Below are 17708 nucleotides of genomic sequence, written 5' to 3'. Positions count from 1 at the left end.
AGCTCAGGAGGTAGAGGCAGGAGGATCAGAAGTTCTAGACTGGCCTCAGCTATGTATGGGGTTCATGGCCACCCTGGGATGATGACTCCCTGCCGTGTGTGTGTGTGTGTGTGTGTGTGTGTGTGTGTGTGTGTACAAAAAATAGAATATTTACGTTAAATAGAGACTGTCCAGAGCCCGGCCCCAGGACTTGGTACACCTAGAGGCTAGCCAGGGAAGCTAAGACTCAGCTGGACCAGAGGCCCTGGGAAAGCCAGCCCTGGCCCTTCGCATACCTCAGAGAGCAGGCTCAGATCTTTCTAAGGACTAGTGTGACCTTTACCATACTTGACGGTACACTCCAGGGCTAGGGAGTCCAGTCGCAAGCCTCCAGGTCCCTCTCGAGAAGCCAAGGGCTTCGTGGCCTGGCAGCAGCAAGGTACACCGTGCTTCGGAAGTCAGAACACTGAATCCTGGAGTAGTGTGAGTCGTTGGTAGCTGGCCTGTACGTGTCTGCACTTTCCACACTCCTCCATTGTGATCCTGCACAGAGAGCCTGGCGGTATGAGCGCTTTCTCCAATCCGAGGTAACGTGCTAACCATCCCAATCACCAGGCTTTCACTACGTAAGTGGTTGCTCCTGTGTAATAACACAGTCACTGCTCTCTGAAACCATCTCCAGAGTGACTTATCTGCACTCTTCACTGACCCATGGGGACTACTGTCTTGGCAGGGGGATGCCTTAGTTACAGTGCCAACCGAGAACAGAAAGACTCTGGGCCTATGTAGCTCCAAAAGTTGTTCACTGAGCCAATGTAGCCTGTGCAGGGACATGTTGCCCCAAACAAATGGTACAAATCAATCCCAGTGGTGTACAGCCCTCGAAAACACCCAATACGCCTGGCATAGGAGCCCAGGACTTCCTGCACCATCTTGACTTGGCAGCAGCCTGGAATTCCATGATCTCCACAGAAGGGCAATGCCTCCGAGCCTGACTGGGATTTTCCAGCAAGGCTGGCTCCCCACATTTGCCCCTAATCCTGCCCCATCAGGGCCCAGCGTTCCCCGCCAGCCTCAGGCTCCCAATCCTGCTCTTCCTTCGAAGCTGCACTTCACTGCAGAGGGGCCTCTCTTCGGTAGGATCAGCCTCTCGCTTTGAGATTCCAAACCAGAAACTTGACAGGGGAGAGCACACAGATGTCTGGGCAGCTGCATGGGCTGCAGAAAGGGCAGGCTCAGAAGGCGCAGATGGGCAGGGGATTTGCTCTCCGGGCACAGATCCCTGCAGGCCCAAAGCCTGCTGCCTTGTGTCCATGCTACTCCATGTTTGCTTTGTTTGTGACAGCTTCCTGTAGTCCGGGCTGGCCTGGAACCGGCTGTGTAGCCAAGGATGACCTTGAAGCCTCACCTCCGGCATCTATTTGTTGAGCGCTGGGATCACCGCAGGCTTGAGCTTCCCAACCTTTGCTTAAAATGCTCCCTTTGCCCTCAAGGCTCACACCTGCCTTTCAGCACTCTCCCTGCCAATGCGCTCTCCTGGGACCCAGCAGTCACGAGCACCCATGCTGCAGAGGGCCGGAGTGCAGCACCAAGCACCCTGTGCCTCTCCTGGATCCGTAGACACTGGGTGTGCATGTGGAGCACACATACACAGTCAGGCAAACGCTCGTGCACACGTGAGATAAAAAATAAATAAAAATTTTTACAGAAGAAGTCCAGCCTGGTGTGGTGGTGCACACCTTCAATCCCAGCACCCAGGAGGCAGATGGCTTTTTGAGTTTGGGGCTAGCCTGGTCTACAGAGCTAGTCCCAGGATAACCAGGGCTACATAGAAAAACAAATAAACAAGTTTAGTCCAATATTGATAGGATGTGTGTGTATGTGATGTGATGTGATGTGATGTGATGTGATGTGTGTGTGTGTGTGTGTGTGTGTGTGTGTGTGTGTTTTCAGTGCAATTGACCTGCCTGCAGAGGAACAACTGGAGCAAACCCTGGTCTCTGGAGGTGACAGTCATGAGAGGTCACCTGACCCAGACCGCAGCCCGCCTCCCACCTCCACCTTCTTCCTCTGCTCCGGGGACTATCTTGACACTTTAGCTTCTGCTTCCTGGTCACTGGGCACCTTGGCCTACTGGTGTGCTTCTTCAAGAAACCAAAGCTAAAAATTCTATGTTCAGAGTCTCATCCCCACGAGGGGTCCTGGCTGTAGGCTGGGGTGGCCAGCGGTCCTGCAGGGAGGGGGGAGCATACAGCAAGCTGGCCCCGTCTCTGGCGGAGGTCTATGTCCAGGACATCAGATGTCACCGTCACCCAGACATGTTGCTCGACTGCACGTGTTCTGTCTGTTGTCTTTGGCTTCCACACTAGGCAGTCCGTCACATGTGTAGCTTCTCCGACTGATTCTGCTTTCCTCTCTGGGCTCCTGAACCACCCAAGGGCGTTTGTAGCAGGTCCGAGGCATTAACATCTGGGGGTGCGCAACCTCAGTACTGTGGGGCTGGAAAGACAAATTCCCCACCCACGAGAGGCTCGCTCCGGGTTTCTTGGAGGATCTCAGCGCCCAGGCTCATCAGTTCCTTGGACTGCGACAACACCCGACTTCAGAAGGAAACCGCCTGTGTCCTTTATTTCAGTTTGCAGCCCACGGTTCCCATTGCCTTTAGGCCTACAGTGAGGCAGGTCCGCGTGGCAGGTAGGGTGGAGCGGAGCATACGTCCACCTTGTGGGAGCCAGGAAGCAAAGCCTGTGGGAGGAAGGGATGGGCGTTCCAAGCCCCTTCAAGGGCACCCCGCCCACTCAGCTTCGGGATGCTTGCCACTCCCACCCCGTACCACAGGCTGACACACAAACTTTTCACGTATGTGCTTCTCAGGAACAACCTAGACCCAGACTACATTGAGCCCCAACTGCTCTCCGTGGTACCCACTAAACAGTATACCCCTGGGCTGGCTGAGCCTCCGAGTGCTGGGGCTGAAGGGGCATTCCCCTGCCTCACCTCACTTTACACACTTCTGGTTCAAGTTAGTAAACCAACAGCCCCCGCCACCTCCTCCACCAAACTCAGTTCTGGACACCCGCTGCTCATTGGGCTCAGAGTCCCTGTGAGCCAGTAGCAATGGAGCAATGGAGTGGAATTTGTGTGTCTGTCCCAGGTGTGTGTGTGTGTGTGTGTGGGAGAGAGAGAGAGAGAGAGAGAGAGAGAGAGAGAAGCCCCCCTCACTGGCTCACCTGCCTTTCTGGTTGGCGATGTCGCTGCGGGCTGGGAGCTCCGTTCTTTCCGGTGATGACTTTTTCCTCAGGATCTGAAGACAGCCAGGCAGCATCACTTCTTCTCTTCACAAAGTCCCTCCCAAGGTCAAAGGGCATAGGTTGTTAGGGACAATCCAGCCCTCTGTGGCTCCTCCCTCGTGGCTCCTTAGTTCTCTGGTTCCTTGTTGTCTTGGACTCAGCGCCCCTGGGACGTCGTGGGTGTCCGTGGCCTTGTAGAGGTGTGGCTGCAGAGCCACACCTGGGTCTGACCTCCGACTTCATCACTGCACATCTGCTGAGGCTGGTTAGGGTCATGGTCTTCAGGTTCCTGAGGTTCGTAATGACGGCAAAACCAGCCGCATCACAGGGCTGGCCGGGGACTAGGGAGAGACAGGCCTCGCTGTGCCTAGCTGGTTCCTCACACCTGTGGGTGCTGCATTTATCCGTGCACCCCCACTACTGTGTGCTGCCCTGCCTTCTAGGCCAGTAAGCGCCTTCCATCGGGGGAATGGCCACAGGCAGGCAGGAGACACCTAGGCGTGTGCCCGGTGTTGAGGCAGGAGTGTGCTTTGGAGGAAGCACAGATGGGCAGTGACTGGCAGCCTGGGCCAGAGGCTTAGCTTGGCTCTCCCTCCCACAGCTTCGGGGCCCCAGATGCCCTGTGGAGCCCCCAGTCCCCCATGCCTCATGGGTAGGGAAAGTTTGCCTCTCTCCAGGGGAGGCCTGGGCTGCATTTTGCTACCTGGAGCCTCATCACAGCTGTTTCAGTCCTGCATCATCTCATTCCCAAGTCCCCTGATGGGCTGGTTCTTGGCCAGGCTCCCACTTTGCCCAGGATTGGGCATACACTCTGGAAGTGTATACTCAGTTTCCTCTGGAAGTACTATACTCAGTCTTCTCTGGAAGTACTATACCCAGTCTCCTCTGGAAGTGCTATACCCAGTCTCCTCTGGAAGTGCTATACCCAGTCTCCTCTGGAAGTGCTATACCCAGTCTCCTCTGGAAGTGCTATTCTCAGTCTCCTCTGGAAGTGCTATACTCAGTCTCCTCTGGAAGTGCTATACCCAGTCTCCTCTGGAAGTGCTATACTCAGTCTTCTCTGGAAGTGCTATACTCAGTTTCCTCTGGAAGTACTATACTCAGTCTTCTCTGGAAGTACTATACCCAGTCTCCTCTGGAAGTGCTATACTCAGTCTTCTCTGGAAGTGCTATACTCAGTTTCCTCTGGAAGTGCTATTCTCAGTCTCCTCTGGAAGTGATATACTCAGTCTCCTCTGGAAGTGATATACTCAGTCTCCTCTGGAAGTGCTATACCCAGTCTCCTCTGGAAGTGCTATACTCAGTCTTCTATGGAAGTGCTATACTCAGTTTCCTCTGGAAGTACTATACTCAGTCTTCTCTGGAAGTACTATACTCAGTCTCCTCTGGAAGTGCTATACTCAGTCTTCTTTGGAAGTGCTATACTCAGTTTCCTCTGGAAGTACTATACTCAGTCTTCTCTGGAAGTACTATATTCAGCCTCTTCTGGAAGTGCTATACCCAGTCTCCTCTGGACCAGGTACATGCTGCTCCGCCTTGTCCACTCTGCCTTGAAAACTCGATTTACTCTTAGATACTTCATCAGGGAGGTTTTTCAGTTACCCTTCCTGCCAAGATGGGAACAGGCTACCCACGTGGTCCTGCAATGGCCTGGATCCCACAGAACTGTAGCTGTATTTTATGTTGCTAGCTTCCCCGGGCTGGGACACCCTCACTTGGTTTTGCACGCACCTAGCACAAAGTCAAAACCCTTGAATGTTTGATCCAGTGAACAGAAGGCAAAGAGCATGGGCAGTCTTTCCCAGCCACCCTCTCCCATCCCACACTCGGGCTGTGTGTGACGCTCGCTGCGCCCCCCTCTTGCTGCCCAGCGCTCCTCTCTGGCAGAGCCTACTTGAGTATCACCTCTCAGACCAGCCTTGCCAGAGTTTCCACAGCTCATCATCCAAGGCCTACATGAAAATAGCAAGCAGTCCCCAGGGCAACCACAGCAGCAGTGGTAACCAGCCCGGGAAGTCTGAGGAAAACAAACACTGCCCTGGCTGGTGATCCGGGCTGGCGGTCCCGGCTGCCCAGCTGGGCTGCCCTCCTGGCCTCAGACCACCTGCTCTGAAGCCTCAAGGGGAAAAGACAGGAAAAGACTCCCCTGAGCCAGACCATCCATCAGTCCTAGGGTGGCTGCCCTGTCCCCTCCCTGTGGGGTCACTGAGGGCAGTGGCATCTAGATACCCTGCTGTATCATCTCAGGGTCATCTCAGGGATGGACCTGAGTGATTGGGGCATTAGCTGTTACCAGCAGGGGACAGACTCCATCTTCCTGCCGACAGTTCCTGGTGCTTTAGTCTTGGTTCAAGTCTTCAGTTCCCTGGTTCTAGACTCCCCCTGCTCTCCAGCAGGGCAGACAGCCTGGTTCTGGCCTTCTCTTATCTAGATGTCAGAGGGTGTGGGGGTATTGCCTAAGGTGCCTGAACTGTGGCAGTTATTAGAAAAGGAAGGTTAGGGCTGGAGAGATGGCTCAGTGGTTAAGAGCACTGACTGCTCTTCCAGAGGTCCTCAGTTCAATTCCCAGCATCTGATGCCCTCTTCTGGTGAGTCTGAAGACAGTGACAGTGTACATTATATAAATAAATATACATTAAATAAATAAATCTTTGAAAAAAGAGAAAAGAAAAGGCAGGTTAGGGAAAGCATCTGTGTCCAGGAGGCAGGGCTCTAGCTAGCACTGCTGGCCCTGGGGTCTGCTTCTGCCCTCAGGGTAGCCAGGCAGTCCAGCACCAAAGCTGGATTGGAAGGAATGGAGCTCAGGTGGGTGGGTTAGACAGGAACTTGGTCAGTATGCGTGCAGGAGAAACATCCCTGGAGAGAGTTTTTCCTTGAAACAGCTCTGTAGGGGGCGCAAGGGCTATATAAACCTCAGGATGTGGGTAGGGGTTTTCCGAGTGAGTGTACACATTTGCTGGAGCTGAGGTGCTGGGGATGCTTCATTTGAAGAGGAATTTCAGGTGCTTGCTGGACATCTCCTTATAGGGAGAAAGGAAGTTTAACCTGTAATTTGGCCACCAGGCTATAAGCCTATCTCAAGGGTGGCAGAGGTGGGGGATGGGGGTCACAAGGCTTATGTGCTCTGGGACATGCAGGCTCAGAGCAAGGAGGAAGCAGTCCTACTCCTGCTTGTCTCGGGACAAGAGTTTTGGGAGTTTGGACACATCTCTACCTCACTCTTCCTCGGGACTGGCTCCCCAGTCCCTCGGCTTTCCAGCCCGGTGTGGTACCACCTGCGGGAAGGAAGCCAGTATCTGAGATCAAGCTCGTCTGGAGCCTGGAGCTGACCTGGGCCTGTGGAGCCCAATGGGTCTGTGGCTCTTGTCTCACAAGCCGGCTGCTGGAACTGGTGCTTGCTGCCAATCTTGGCTCTGGTCATCTCCTCCACTCGGATGAGATTGGGCTCATTCAGGATGATACAGCTGTAGACGCTTCTGTAATCTCCAGCTGTGCTCTGGCCTCAGCTCCCCTGCTCTGCTTGTCTGAGTCTGCAGCATGGTAGACGGTGGTTACAATGTTGCTGGGCGAGGATCATGCACTAGATCTCTGTATTTGCTACTTTGTATACGAAGGTGCCTTCCATTGCAGTCCTGGCTCAAGGCAATGATGGGAAGGACATAGTTTGGGGTGGGGGTAGCAGAGACTCTGGATCCTGGGCGGTAAGACATCTTGAGACCCTGCTCCCCAACCTCCTTCCCATAGTTTAGTCCTTAATCCTTAGTCAAGAAATATTTGCAGTGCTCTAAACTGCCTCCGAATTCTGTCGTGAATTTAGTGGATGGTGTCCTCTGAGAGACTCCTTGAACCAATTCTTTGATACGGACTTGGGGTTCTGGGCTCCATGGCATCTTCAAAGGAAGTCTGTGGAAGCCAGACCCACCAGGAGGAGCTTGTAGCTGATGGTGGCAACCAGAAGCCACCTCAAAGACATAATAAGACAAATATGGCCTTGGGGACCAGTGGAAGGCAGGTGGGAAGTATCTGGGGCCCCCTGGACTCATCTTCCCCAGGTTCCTGGTTCCATCACTTGGAACCCTAAATGGAAGGTTTGGTCTCAGCATTAGAGAGTCTCCTTCTGAGTCCCCAAAAGCTCACCCAGTGTCCTCCTGCCTTTCCCCCACTCTTTCTACTTACCCACTCTTAGCCGTAACTGTCTCTCTGGTTCAGTGTGTTTGCCTTCCCTACCACTCCATCAAAACTCTGGCATCTTTTTGTTGTTAAATGAAATATGGGACCAGGGAGGAGGCTCAGAAGGCAACAGTACCTGCTGACCACCTGACAACCTAAGTTGTATCTCTGAGCCCCAGAACCCACATAAAAGCTGGACTTGGCACACGCCTGTAGTTCCAGCACTTCTGTTCCACATGGGATGTGGAGACAGAAGAATATCCTGGAAGCTCATGGCCAGTTAGCCTGGAGTGTGCAATACAGTGGCAAACAAGAGATCCTGCCTCAGAAGCAAGACAGAGGATGAGAAACAATGCCCAAGGTTTTCCTCTAATCTGCACACTGTGGCACACATGCACCTCATACACAAACACGTATTCTACATACATGTACCTCACACACTAACACATATCCTATACACATGCACTTCACACACAAACACATATACTACATACATGTACCTCATACACAAACATGTATTCTACACACATGCACCTCACACACAAACACGTATCCTAAACACATGCACTTCACACACAAACACATATTCTATACACATGTACCTCACACACAAACATGTATTCTACACACATGCACCTCACACACAAACACGTATCCTAAACACATGCACTTCACACACAAACACATATTCTACACACATGTACCTCACACACAAACATGTATCCTATACACATGTACCTCATACACAAGCATGTATCCTACACATATGCACCTCACACACAAACATGTATCTTACATACATGTACCTTGTACACAAACATGTATCCTACACACAGGTATCTCACATACAAACATGTATCCTATACATGCACCTCACATACAAACATGTATCCTGTACATATGCACCTCACAAACACATATACTACACACATGTACCTCATACCCACTTATCTGAAACACGGGCATTTCATATACAAACACGTATCATGTACACATACGCACACAAACATAACTAAATATTTTTAAATGAATTAAAATACATGGAAGGCTATTAACCTGCACTGAGTTCCTGTGCTGGGTTCCCAACAGGACAACCCAAAGTGGAACCATCCCCACATGGTAACTCCATACCACCAAACCAAAGCCCAAGATCCACCCTTCACAAAAGCAGGAGAAATGACAGACCAATCCCACTGAACAGACACTCCCTGGAAGGAAAGGAAGTTTACAGAACACCTTCCTTCTCTCTCGGCCTTCTCTGCCCACGAAAGCAGCTCTCTGTCAGGCCCATGGGAATCTTCTGTCTTCTAGGCGGATGCTTCTTGGCTCTGGTGAAAGCCAGTTAGAAGTTTAAAACTGTTAACATTTTGTTCTTTGAAGCTGCTCACAGTTTGTTAACTACACATTTTCCACATCCATCTGTTGAACACCTAGATGTGTATTTCGCATTTCCTAGGCAGTCAGGCCTGGGCTGGGTTCTGGAAGAATCTAGGACAAGAAAATACAGGAACCAGTCAATCTCTGAGGGGTGCCCAGGGAGAACAGTGAGATGATTGCAAAGTGGTTTTCCTAGGTCCTGAGTGGAGGTCTGTGGGGGGCGTAGCACAGAACCAGGAAGCTGGGGTGGCAGGTTGTGTCCTGGTCTGGGTTTTCCAGAAAACTGCGGGCCCACTATAGCCCACTATGGCCCAGTAAGGCCCAGTATGGGTCACATTCCAGTACCTGCACAGGCAACAGTGCCCTCTGGTGGCCAAGTCGCAACTGTTCCAGCAGCTGTCTTGAAAGCCAGGATTATGCTTTGCTGGAGAACTATTTTTGGTTCCCAGTATTTCCAAAATGAAATGCTAACAGAGGAGCTGTGCGGTGGCTCCTCACTGCTGGGTCTGTGTTCTGCACCTCTGTCCCGGGGTTGGATCTTTTCTTGGTTCCTCGGGCTTTGAGGAAAGGGTCCCAAGGGTGGTGGCTTTGCTGGTCACAATCTGGCTGCGGAGGCTGTGTGCACTCCGGGAGTGACGTGTTGGAAAGAACACCAGATCCCGGGTCAGGAGGCCTGGGTGAGCAGCATACGTCAGCTGCTGCGAGGTGGTGACATAGGAATGACAATAATAGCTCTGCTCACCAGTGACCCTAGGCCAGCTCACCCTGGAGTCTGACGCCGCCCCCATTTTCTTGAAGTTTCAAGGCACAGGGAAGGCTCAGTGTACAGCAGGGCCAGGGCCTGGCCTCCTGTGTAGGGAATTACTGTGCTACAGCTCACCTAAACCACATTTAGGGGGTCCTTCCTCCTCAGCTACCCCACAGACACGCCCAGAGGGCTGTCTCCAAGGTGACTGCAGGTCCCGTCAGTTGACAGTACTAGCCATCGCACCTATGATACTGTTTCCACAATTTGCTTGTCAACTCAACATGTTTGTGGCCTTTTGTGGGTCTCCATGTGTGACACACAGTGAGGAAACCATCACCATAAAGAACAGCATGATATTGAGTTCTTTGGGGGTTTGAAACAAGGTCCTGTGTAGTCCAGGCTGGTTTGAAATCAATATGCAGCCACCAAGGGTGGCCCTGAGCTCCTGATCCTCCTGTCTCCACTTCCCCAAGCACACACGACAGTGTTCTATCTGCCTGGGGTGTGTTGCCCTCATGGCAACTGGCGGTGCACACAGGAAGGGTGTGTAAGGCACTGAGGAGTGTGATGTTCTGCTGCTGGGATTCAGGACAGCTGGGGCCACCAAAGGCTTGGAGCCAGGCAGGCAGCACAGGCTCTGTGGGCCCTGGGTGGGGATTCTGCCTCAGCTCCTGCGTCATCTCTGATTTGGAAATCCTGCCCCGGGTCCTGGGTCAGGATTTGGAATCTGGTTTCTCACAGGAGTTGATTTCTGAGTAGTGGGTTGGCTCTCAGCCTTGGACACAGTGGCCTGTACCACACCTAGGTAGATATGGGGACAACAGGCACAGCACCGTCCCCCTTTATCCCTGGGAGAGCAGAGGGTCCTGATGCAGAGGGGGTCCTCGGGGCTCTCTGGTGAGGGAGGCCGGCCTTTTGACAAGCAGCTCCTTTAGGGCTCAGAGCTCACGCTTTCGGTGCTCAGATCCCAGCCTTGGGCTCCTACACAGCCAACACAGAACATGTGTAGCCCTGTATATACATACATACACATGAATACACATCACATACATACACATCACATGCATACACATCACGTACATACACATCACATACATACACATCACATGCATACACATCACATATATACACATCACATACATATACATCACATATATACACATCACATACACATCATATACATACACATAACGTACATATACATCACATACATACACATCACGTACATATACATCACATATATACACATCACGTGCATACACATCACATACATACACATCACATACATACACATCACATACATATATATCACATATGTACACATACATACACATCACATGCATACACATCACATACATACACATCATATACATACACATATAGACAACAGAATCTGGGGACTCAGTATCGAGCTAGTCAATCAGGGAGCTCGGGTTTTGTCGGGGAGGCCAACCCAAGTGGGGTTGGCAGGACTGCCTGGCCTAGACAAGCCTCCAAGGCAGGTGGGTGTGCCCCACCAGGAGAACTGGGGTGTGGGTTTCAAATTGCAGTGAGCAGAGGTCTCTCGGGTGACTCAGGCCTGCAAGTGAAAGGCTGCCCTGAAGACCCGGCTTGGCACCAAAACCTATATCCACGTAGCTCTGCTGACTAGATCAGGCTGCCTCCAGGACCTCTGAGAGGAACAAAACCGTGGGCTAACAGAACCTGAAGCTCTGCTGTCAAAACCGTGTGTGTGTGTGTGTGTGTGTGTGTGTGTGTGTGTTTATGAGTGTGTCTGTGTGTCTGTCTGTATGTGTATCTGTGTGTGTCTGTGTCTATCTGTGTGTGTCTGTGTATGTTTGTCTATCTGTGTGTGTGTCTGTCTGTGTCTCTGTGTCTCTGTGTGTGTCTATCTGTCGGTCTGTGTGTGTGTGTGTGTGTGTGTGTGTGTCTGTCTGTCTGTCTGTCTGTGTCTTGCACCTGGGGCAGGAGCCACACTTGCCTTCCATGGTCTGTGGCCTGAGCCCTCTGCCTGCTGACTGATAGTGGCCGTGGGGAAGGCGGTGCCCAAGGTTTCTCTGTGTTGTCATCTCTTGAGGGAGTCACGTGGGCAGGCGAAGAGACTAGAGACCCTGAGGATGCCCTGTCCTGCCTGACTGAGGAACGCAGGGATCCAGGTGGCGCATACACAGCAGGCACAATCTGTGACCTGCTCCCACTCACCAGCCCTGGGACCCTTGAGGAAGGACTTGGTTTCTGCCTCCACAAACAGGGAGGCACCACCCTGACACTTCATTGGGGGTTATACTCTGAAGCTGTGGACACCCAGTGCTGCCCTGGCTCTACCCAGCTTCCATTGCTCGGGGGTGGGGGGGGTGGGCGGGTGGGGAGGGAACTGGAGAGCTGTCGGCAAGCTGAGGGTGGGAGTCACTCAGTGGCTAACGTCCACTCTCCTCTGGGTGTCTAGGGTTTCTTGGGATTGCAATGGCTGACTCTGGATACCTGGACTAGGAAAGGCTAATTTCCTCCAGGAAAGACTGGGCTTCTCTGCAGGACACAACCCACACTCTTCTGCCAAGCTCCCGGGCTTAATCCAGGGCAAGGGCATGATCTGGATTTCCTCCAGGGGAGCAAAGCCAGCACAGCCTGCTTAACCCGGGATGGTTAGTATAGCGGGGCTCAGAATGGGGGCCTTCCATACCTGCGAACTCAGTAGTAGTGTTGGGCTAGAAAATGTCCCCTGAGAGATGGTAAAGAGGTAGGTGGCAGTTAGGAGCAGGACACGACACGTGAGTGGCCTGCTAAGGTCTGTAAAAGAACAGATTTGCAGCGCCATGGCAGGAGCTTGGGAGCTTGGGACAGACAGTTCTGTTCTCCACTGTTCTTCTGACTGCCCCTCATGACCTCACCAGTCCCTCTCCCCCACCCTCCCTTCCACCAGGGCCAGCAGGAAGTCATCTAACCCAGGGGACGGTGAAGAAGTGGCCCACATCCCTTCTACCCACAGGCACGTCTGTGCAATTCCACAGGGCACACCCCGTCTCTAACTCGAAGTAGGTAAAAGAATGCATTTGTCGCGCGTGGGCCCCAGTGACTGAGATTCTGGATGCTCAGCCAGGAGCAACATCAAGTCTTGGAGCATGACTGCATTGTTTAGTTTTATAAGCATGTGTTTGGAGCAGAATTGTCTTCCTAGACAAGCAAGGCTGTGGACTGACAGGAAGTTGATTGACAGATCCTAGTGCTGTCAGTGGAGTTGGGAGGGTGTTTACAGGGAGGCAGGAGGATGCAGAAACAGGGTGGAGAAGTGAGCTGGCACCGGGCTGAGCAACACCAACACGGATACACAGACACAGACAGACACACGGAATGATCTGAAGGGCGGGAGCCAAGATGCAATTGTCTCCTTTGGAAGGAAGTCTTTTTCTTTGGGTTAATAAAAACCTATTTGAAAGTCTGTGTGTGTGTGTGTGTGTGTGTGTGTGTGTATGTGTGTGTGTATGTGTGTGTGTGTATGTGTGTGTGTGTGGTATGTGTGTGTGTGTGTGCACATGTGTGTGAAGAGAGAGAGGGGAGAGAGTAAGAGAGAGAGGGAGAGGGGGAAGAGAGAGGGAGAGAAAGGGAGAATACAAGAGAGAAAGAGAGATAGGGAAGGAAAGAGAGAGATAGGGAAGTAGGGAAGGAGAGAGAGAGAGAGAGAGAGAGAGAGAGAGAGAGAGAGAGAGAGAGAGAGAAGAAGTTGGTAGAGGGCTTGCCTATGAGAAACCCGTTTTGTTAAATCAAAGCTAGACAGAAGGCAAGCAGGAAGCCACTTACTGGCCTTCCTTCGCCTTCCTTTCACCAACACGCCAATCATGTCGGCCTGTGAAGATGAGACACAGCCTCCAACTGCTTTAGGGATAAAGTCTGGAGTCATGTTGGTCTCAGGATGCTTGGCTTCTGACACACCCTTTTAACAAAAATCCTTGGGGCTGGAGCGAAGGCTCTGTGGTTAGAGCTTTTGCTGCTCTTACAGGGGCGTGGACTTGGTTCCAGCGCCCACACGGTGGTTCTCAACTGTGTAACTCCAGTTTCAGGGGACCTGATGCCCTCCTCTGGCCTTCACAGGCAGCAACCATGAATGTGGTGCACATACATGCACGAGGACACAGCATCCACACACATACAAACAAAAATAAGTTTTAAAAAGGAATTACGCTACCAAGATTCATTTGCTTTGTTTCTCTGTTCTCTTGTGTAACACCAAAATTCTTTGTTTCTAACACCTAGCATGCCCGGGGTATGGTGGCACGTGCCTGCAATCACAGCTCTCAAGAGGTGGAGGCCTGAGGGTTAGGAGTTCAAGGTCATCTTTTATGGCCTAATAAGTTATAGACCACACTGCGGGAGACCTTGTTGTAGGAGGGGTGGGGGTGGAATGAAGAGAGGAGAGCAGAGGGAGGAGGGAGAGGAGAGGAAGGAGGGAAGGAGGAAAGGAGGAGAGAAGAGAAAGGAAGGGGGAGGAAGAAGAGAGGGGGAGGAGAGGAAAGGAGGAGGAAGGAAGGAAGACAGGGAGCGAGGAGGAGGGAGAGAAGGGAAGAGGGAGGAGGAGGGAGGGAGAAGGAAGAGAGAGGAAAGAAAGAGGAGAGAAGAGGGAGGAGGAAAGGAAGAGGGAGGAGGAAGGAAGGAGGAGAGAGAGGAGAGGGAGGAGGGAAGAGGGAGAGAAGAGGGAGGAGGAGGAAGGAGGAAGGAGGAAGGAGGAAGGAGGAGAGAGAAGTGGCCACAGCTATCTGAAGCCAGCTTGCACCGCCTCCAGGACTTCCTGGAGAAAGTCTAGGCCTCATCTGCCCTCTAGCTCACACATCTTCCCGTGTGTGTGGCTTGGCTGACCTTTTCTGAATCCCCTTCTCCCTGTCAGAGCTCTCCCTAAAGCTCAGCCTGTGCCAGGTTTCCCCACAGGCAGTAGGAAACAACCCAAACCACGGTGCCCAGGAAGAGGCCTGGGTGAGGCCCCACAGCTCCGAGGACTAGCCCGGCACCTCCAGAGCACTAACGCTCTCTGTACTTGTTGCGTTTCTGTGGCTGGCATGAAATACCCTGGAGAACAACTCCGGGGAGACCTTGTTTTAGTTTACAACTCCAGGTTGCAGACCATGACAGATGCAAGGCCAAGGCAGGAAGCGGAAGCAGCCAGCCACTGACAGGAAGAAAAGGAATTCATACACACCTAGGGCTCTGATCACTCCCTCCTCTCTAACAAGGTCCACGCCCCTGCCGGGTGTTCTCACAGCAGGTGGGCCTTTCCACTTCCACTAAGGTAATCAAGACAGCCCCACCCCACCAATGCCAACCTGATCTAAAGAATCATTCATTGAGACTGTGGCCAGTCTAGTCTACTTTGTATCATTTTGACAATTAAAAAGTATCACAGGGCCCGGGCGGTGGTGCCAGATGCTTGTGATCCCTGCACTCTCTGGGAGGCAGAGGCAGGCAAATTTCTGAGTTCGAGGCCAGCCTGGTCTACAGAGTGAACTCCAGGACGGCCAGGGCTACACAGAGAAACCCTGTCTCGGAAAAACCAAATCAAAAAAAAAAAAAAAAAAAAATCACAGGACTCAGAGATAGCTCAGCTTTAAATGCTGGGCTCACAACTGAAACAGTAGCTACCACACTCTGTGCCGGCCTGGTCTCATCATGAGTGAACACTGACATCCCCCCCAGCTGCTCTGAAGATGACGTCAGACCGTGTAGGTGAAGGGCTGCTTGCTGCTTGTATGGAACTTTGTATCCAGCAGCTCACCTCAGAGCTGAGCCCACTCCGGTGAGGGGGTGGGGGGCTAGAGTCCTCACTACTGGCAGTCACCTGCGGCAACCTGCTTCATCTTTCTGGTTTAGATTTCCTCACATATAAAATGGGACCTCACATGGTCACTGGCGGGGAATGAGGTAGGGTTGCGCTTGTCCTGGGTGCCCTGCCTGCTCTGCTCTTGGCCTTGAAAAGGACTGCGTGAGCAGCTGCTCATACTCCTTCTGAAATGGATTGCTGCATCTCCTCTATGTTGGTGACCTCAGATGTGAAGAATTTAGAGCAGAGGACCCCGGCCACGCTCGGCCTCCACCTGTCTACCTCTCGTCTGTTTTCCCTCCCTGATGCTTAACCTGATTACCTCTGTCCCCAGAGTTGCCTTCTAACCTCCTTGGTCATCTGTCAGCTACTTGAAACAATGGCAGAGCCAGCCGGGCAGTGGTGACTTTAATCCCAGCACTTGGGAGGCAGAAGCAGGCGGATTTTTGAATTTGAGGCCAGCCTGGTCTACAGAGTGGGTTCCAGGACAGCCAGGGCTACACAGAGAAACCCTGTCTCAAAAAAAAAAACAAAAAAACCCAACCCCCTCCCCCAAAGAAACAACAGCAGAGGGCCCCTTGTTCCTCCTAGGAGGGGCGGGCTCTGCCCTGGGAGGGGGATACCCCTTGCGTCACTTAAGTGCTGGGACACCTGTCTCCAGGCAAGTGTATGCACGCGCCCATGGCAGGCAGGCTCCGATGAATCAGCTCCTGTTCCATGTGGTCACCCTGGCTGGCAACAGAGGCCCTGTGTGCTTCTGTGTGTGGTTTCTTTCCATTCCGTGAGTCAGAAGGCATCAGTCACTGGCCATGTGACACTGTAGTCTCCTGCCAAGGAACAGTGGCAAAGAATTTGTGGAAAACCCTGGAAGGACAGGGAGGGCAGCTGTGGTTGACAGAAATGGGCCAGAGCTGAGAGGGCTGAATGTAATCGTGTGAGATTAGCATGGGGAAAGGGGTTCTGGGCTCATGAGGCCAAAGGCTCCCATGGTGGCAGCAGCTTCTGGGTGAAGGGCCAAATCTGGGTTCCCAGTAGTGGGATAACATGATTATTTGGTCTAATTATAAGCAGAAATTATGTAAAAATCTTAGTCATTTAATAACTATAAAAAGGAAAAACTGCCCCAGCAGAACTTTTTATTTATTAATTTCTTTAGTGTTGACCTTTATAGAAAAGGAAGAAGGAGGAAGAGGAAGAGGAGGAGACCATCAGACTGTCCTGTCCTGGAACTCACTATGTAGACCAGGCTGGCCTTAAACTCAGAGATCTGTCTACCTTTACCCCCTGAGTGCTAGGGTTAAAGGCATGGGCCACTACACCTGGCTGATTTATTATTTCTTTAATTATGTGTATGTGTATGGGTATGTGTGCACATGTTCAGGTGACTGAAGAAGCCAGGAGCATCAGATACTCTAGAAAATTGAAGTTACAGTTGTCTGTGAGCCACCTGACATGGGTGCTGGGAATTGATCTATAGTCCTCTTCAAGAGCAATATGGCTTCCTGCCCAGAAGCCAGCTCTCCAGCCTTTGGGGTTTTTTATTCCTTTTTGAAATAGGTCTCAAAGCTACTATGTAGCCCTAGCTGCATTTCATTCCTGAGAGAGGGCACTGAGAGTTCCTAGACTCTGTTTACAGAGGGCTGGGATTACAGACGTGCATCACTACAGACACTGTTCCGTCGCCTGCTTGCTTCTGACCTGTCATCCTGCTGCACACTGCCTGAGTCTGGTCTTGGTCCTAACTGAAGTCTGGGATTCTGTGACTCTAGGTCCCTAAGATGGCAGTCAGCACAAAGTCAGCGGCCTCCTTTTCCATGATCCCTGAAGGGGTCTTAAAGACTAGACAAGTTTCAACCAAATAAGAGAAGACCCTTTGCTCAGAGCCCCAGGATTTCCCACACCATCCCTCAGAGTCTGTGGGTATCTGGCTCCCCATAAGGACTGATGGGACCACACACATTCTGGCATTCTGGCCTGGGGGGCTTTATTCCTAAGGGAGCGTTATGATAAATGAACTACCCCGTCTGTTCCTTATTGTAACTATTACTCTGGTCATGTATGTGCGTGTACATGTGTGCGTGTACATGTGTATGCATGTGTGAGGGTGTATGTGCAGTGTCTTGTGTATGGTGTGTGATTGTGTATATGTGGTTTTGTTTATGTGAATACATGTAGTGTGTGTGTGTATCTCTGTGTGGTATGTGGTATGTATGAGGAATGTGGTGGTTTGAGGAGAAGTCCCCCATAGGGTCAGGTATTTAGACCTCGCCCCCCACCCCCGTTGGCTGAGCTGGGGGGTCTCTGGAACCTGTAGGTGGTAGCGGCTTTCTGGAGGAGGCCG

General features: G+C 51.9%; 1 protein-coding gene across 1 annotated transcript in view; it reads right to left on the bottom strand.

The window, feature by feature from the left end:
* Window positions 1-17708, bottom strand: part of Nek2 (NIMA related kinase 2) — a 712524-nt gene that overhangs the window by 542743 nt on the left and 152073 nt on the right. The gene's annotated exons all lie outside the window — the stretch shown is intronic.

The sequence above is a fragment of the Apodemus sylvaticus genome, chromosome 12, assembly GCF_947179515.1.
Source record: "Apodemus sylvaticus chromosome 12, mApoSyl1.1, whole genome shotgun sequence".
In the NCBI taxonomy this organism is placed as follows: Eukaryota; Metazoa; Chordata; class Mammalia; order Rodentia; family Muridae; genus Apodemus; species Apodemus sylvaticus.
This window is presented reverse-complemented; position numbering and strand designations above follow the sequence as displayed.